The following is a 4,907-nucleotide window of genomic DNA, read 5'->3' as shown; positions in this document are numbered from 1 at the left end:
CAGATCAAGGCTGTCTGGCTACTCATGGGTTGGACGATGGATCACAGCAAGTGCCCTTGTTTGTTATTTACACGACCGTCCCCAGGACCCCATACGTTACACTGAACCCTCTTTCTGGTGTAATTGAGATTTTTAAGTTAGATGCATGAGGGTCCCATGTCTAATCACTCACCCAGTATTACCAGACTCTAGGCTCTGGGCCAAGACTTGGGAAAGACAATAAATATTGGTACTAAAACTAGCCTGTCAGTCCCTTGGACAAGTTTTTTGAGAGCCAGAGGATGTTGTGGCTCAAATCTGTTAGGATTTCATGACCTCCTGCTTGGGACAAAACCTCTGCCATTTAACCTGTTTCTCCTGAAGACCTAAGAAGACAAAATAGGAGGAGGGAATAAGTTTTAAATGATCCTATCAGTGTGAAAATACAGCAAATTCTGTCTCTGGAAATGGTACCTTTGACCATGTCCATAGCTCCTCACTCCCATTCACTCATAGCTACCAAATCTTGGATATTTTTACCTTCACACCATTTCTCACATCCAACCTCTTCTTTCTGCCTAGACAGCTACTACCTCTATTCAGTCCCTCATTGCCTGTCACATAGGTTTTTATAACAATCTCTTAATTGGTCTCCCTGCCTCAAATCTTTTCCCATTTCAGTCCATTTTCCACACTGCTGCCAAAGCAATTTTCCTTAAGGGAAAATCTGACCGTTTTACTCTCCTACTTAACTACAGTGACTTCTTTTTGCTTCTGTAGTCAAACATAAATTCTGTTTAGCTTTTCAAGCTAAATATTCACTTTGCCAGTATGTATGCTAAAAATCAAAATGATATAGAAAATATTAGCATGGTTCATGTACAAGCATAACATGCAGATTTGAGAAGCATTCCATATTTTTCCACAAAGTAGGACTGGTTTATAGGAAAATTAGACATAATTGATCATATTGATAACAAAAATCATGATTATATCAATAATGCAGAAAAGATATAACAAATATTTCTGTTTTTAAAAAAACACACTAGAAAACATAAGAATAAATGGAATCTTTATTCAAATGATAAATAGCATATTTTTAAAAACTAAGAGCTACTATTATTTTTAATGAGGATAAACTAAAGATGAGATTTTCTGGGTTTAACAAAAAAATGTAAATAGTATAAAATACTTGAAAGTCAATCTTCCAAAATAAGTTGAAATTATATGAAGATAATTATTAAATAAAATTATCTAAATTATTAAATAAAAATATCTAAATAATAGGAGAAATATTCATTGCTCATGGGTAGACAAAGTCAATATAGTAAAAATGGTGCTATCTAAATTAATTTACTTAAGTGCTATACCAGTCAAACTACCAAAACATCACTGTCTAAATTAATTTACTTAAGTATTATACCAATAAGACTATTAAAGAATTACTTTAGAAAACTAGAAAAAAAATAACAAAATTCATATGGAAGACCAAAAAGTCAAAAATGTAAGCAAATTAATTTTTTAAAAAGTTGGGGAAGGAGATCTGTCAGTACTAGATTTTAAAATATCCTACAAATATATAGTCATTAAATAATTTTATAAAATTTACCACAGTAATTTTAAAAATTACTGGATAAAAATGAAGAGTTCAGTGGAACAAATGAATTACATAATATACAAAAGCAAATATATATTGTAGCCATATGCTTGACAAATTCAAAGGTTCTAGATGTAGTGGCAAGAACTCACTATTTCATAAAGACTATTAGGAAAACTGGAAAGTAGTCTTGCAGAAAATAGGCATAGATCAATATCTCACACTCTATGCCAAAGACAAGCTAAAAATAGATGATTTAGAAATAAAGGGTGACATTATAAACAAATTAGAGGAGTAGGGTAGAAATTACCATCAATTTATAAACAAGAAGTGGGGAAGAGATTCATGACCAAAGAAGAAACAGAAAGGTTCACAGGAATTAAAATAGATATTTTTTATTTCATAAAATAAAAAGGGTGCACACAAAGAAAACTAATGCTGCTAAAATTAGACATGGAAAATTAGGATAGGGGTAAAGGGATATCTTTGCAGCATACTTCTCTGCTAAAGATCTCATTTCTAAGATATACAGGAAACTAATTCAAAATTTATAAGAATAAGAGCCATTCCCCCAACTGATAAATAGTCAAAGAAGGAGGTACTGCCATAGGTTTAGATGTGTATATGTGATGGAATGTTGTTGTGTTGTGAAACGTGATTGGAGGGTGGAGAACTAGAAAGGATTTGGAAAAGCCTAGGAAGACTTTTGTGGATTGGTGAAGAATAAAGTGGGCAGGCCCAGGAGATTATACAATAACAAATATGGAAGACAGGTAGCTTTCAGGGATTTGGGAACTCATGTCAAGTCCAGAGTTCTGAAAACAAATGATAAGATATGTTGTCTGATTCCAAAAGGAGAGGCGTAGATTGAATTTTTTTTTTTTACAAATGTGTATATATACATGTGTGTATGTTTATGTGCATATATGCATGTGTATATATGTGTGTGTATGAATTGGACATGGTTAGATGGCAATTTGTTTTGCTTTAGTACTCATGTTTGTAGTAGGTTTTGTTCTTCCTGTTTTCTCAATGGGTGAGAAGTGGAAGTGTATAGTGAATTCTAAATTTAAACTTGAATTTTAACAAAAATGAATCACCTCCGAGCTATAGCTACAAAAGATATTTGACTTGCTTCTCTATTCTAATTTTGCCATGTTATGAACTTAATATTCAGATCTAGTATCCATTTTGAGATTATTGTGACATCTCCTATAAGATAGTAGTCTACATCTGATTTCTTCTACACTGCTTTCCAGTTTTCCCAGAAGTTCTTGTCAAATAGGGAAGTCTTTCCCAAGTCATTGATATTCTCATGTTTATACACAACAGACTTATTGAGTTAAACTTTTCCTGATTATTTCTAAAAGCAATTAGATGATGGAGTGGATAAGTGCTGAGTCTGCAGTCAGAAAGATCTAAGTTCAAATCCAACCTTAGGTACTTATTATATGATCCTGGGCAAGTGACTTAATTTCTACCTGCATCAATTTCTTCATTTGTAAAATCGGTCTAAAAAGAATACTTACCTCAATTGTTGTGAGGATAATACAATATAATACTTGTAAGTGATTTGTAAAACTTAAAGTGCTATATAAATATAACTATTCTCAATATCTATTTTTAAGCAATCAAAAAAATTGCAACTCTGCCCCAACCTACTTTTGTATCTTCTTTGTATATTATTCTGTGCCAATAGTATTCTAGGGCCAAGAACCCAAGTGTGAAAATTTTCATTGTGATCATTTATACTTAAGAAATTGACAAATATTACAAATCAGGACATGATTTGCTGTTTTGTTGGTTGTGTAAACTTAACGGTGGAAATGTTAATAAATGAAGATTAAAAATTTTATAACAGCTTTTTCTTTTTCAAAATATATGCAAAGATAGCTTTCAACATTCACTCTTGTAAAACCTTGTATTCCATATATTTCTCCCTTCCTCACCCTCCCAAGACAGCAAGTAATACAATGTAGTTAAACATGTGCAATTCTTCTAAACATATTTATCATTTATCTTCTAAACATTTATCATGCTGCACAAGAAAAATCAGATCAAAAAAATAAGAGAAAAAACAAGCAAGCAAGCAAACAACAACAAAAAAAGTGAAAATATTATGTTGTTATCCACATTAAGTCCCCATGGTCTTCTTTCTGGAGGATTCCTCCATCACAAATCATTTGGAATTATTGTTGAAAAGAGCCAAGTCCATCACAGTTGAGCATCACATAATCTTGTTATTATGTACAATGTTCTTTTGGTTTTACTCACTTCACTTAGCATCAGTTCATGTAAGTTTGTCCAGGTTTTTCTGAAATCATGCTGCTGATCATTTCTCATAGAATAATAACATTCCATTATATTTATATAAAATAACTTATTTAGCCATTGCCCAATTGATAGGCATCCACTCAGTTTTCAGTTCCTTGCCACTACAAAAAGGTCTGTCACAAACATTTTTGCACATGTGGGTCCTTTTCCATTTTTATGATCTCTGTGGGATACAGACTCAGTAGAGACACTGCTGATCAAAGGATATATACAATTTAATAGCCCTTTGGGAATAGTTCCATATTGTTCTCCAGAATGGTTGGATCAGTTCACAATCCACTAACAATGTATTGGTGATCTAGTTTTCCTACATCACCTACAAAACTTATTGTTATGTTTTCCTGTCATCTTAGCCAATGTAAGAGGTGTGAATTGGTACTTCAGAGTTGTCATTTTTATTTAGAAAAAAATTTCATTTCTCTAGTCAGAAATGATTTGGAGTATTTTGTCATATGACTAGAAATGGCTTTAATTTCTTCATCTGAAAATTGTTCATAAGCTTTGACAATTGGAAAAAGGCTTTGTAGGCTTATCAATTTTAGTAAATTACCTATGTAGTTTAGAAATGAGGCCTTTATCAGAACCCTTGGATACAAAACAATTTTTCCCTAGTTTTCTGCTTCCCTTCTGATCTTGGCTGCATTGGTTTTGTTTGTACAAAAACTTTAATATAATCAAAATATCCATTCTACATTTCATAATTTTCTATAGTTCTTTAGCCATAAATTCCTTCCTTCTCCACAGATCTGAAAAGTAAACTATACTTTATTCTACTAATTTACTTATAATATCACCCTTTATGTTTAAATCATGAACCCATTTCAATCTTACTTTGGTATAGTGTGATAAGTGTTGGTCAGTGTCTGGTTTCTGTCATTTATTTTCCAATTTTCCCAGTAATTTTTATCAAATAGTGAGTTCTTCTCCCAGAAGCTGGAGTCTTTGAGTTTATCAGACACTAGATTACTATGATCCTAGATTATTGTGTTAATGTAAA

At 32.2% G+C, this 4,907-nt stretch overlaps 1 non-coding gene across 1 annotated transcript; it reads left to right on the top strand.

The window, feature by feature from the left end:
- Positions 1 to 793: 793 nt before the first annotated feature.
- On the top strand, positions 794 to 901 carry LOC141559188 (U6 spliceosomal RNA). Its single transcript, XR_012487267.1, has one exon. It is a non-coding gene; the product is annotated as a U6 spliceosomal RNA (small nuclear RNA).
- Positions 902 to 4,907: the final 4,006 nt, after the last annotated feature.

The sequence above is a fragment of the Sminthopsis crassicaudata genome, chromosome 2 (assembly GCF_048593235.1).
Source record: "Sminthopsis crassicaudata isolate SCR6 chromosome 2, ASM4859323v1, whole genome shotgun sequence".
Classification (NCBI taxonomy): Eukaryota; Metazoa; Chordata; class Mammalia; order Dasyuromorphia; family Dasyuridae; genus Sminthopsis; species Sminthopsis crassicaudata.
Note: the sequence above shows the minus strand (reverse complement) of the source record. Positions and strands in the feature narration are given on the sequence as shown.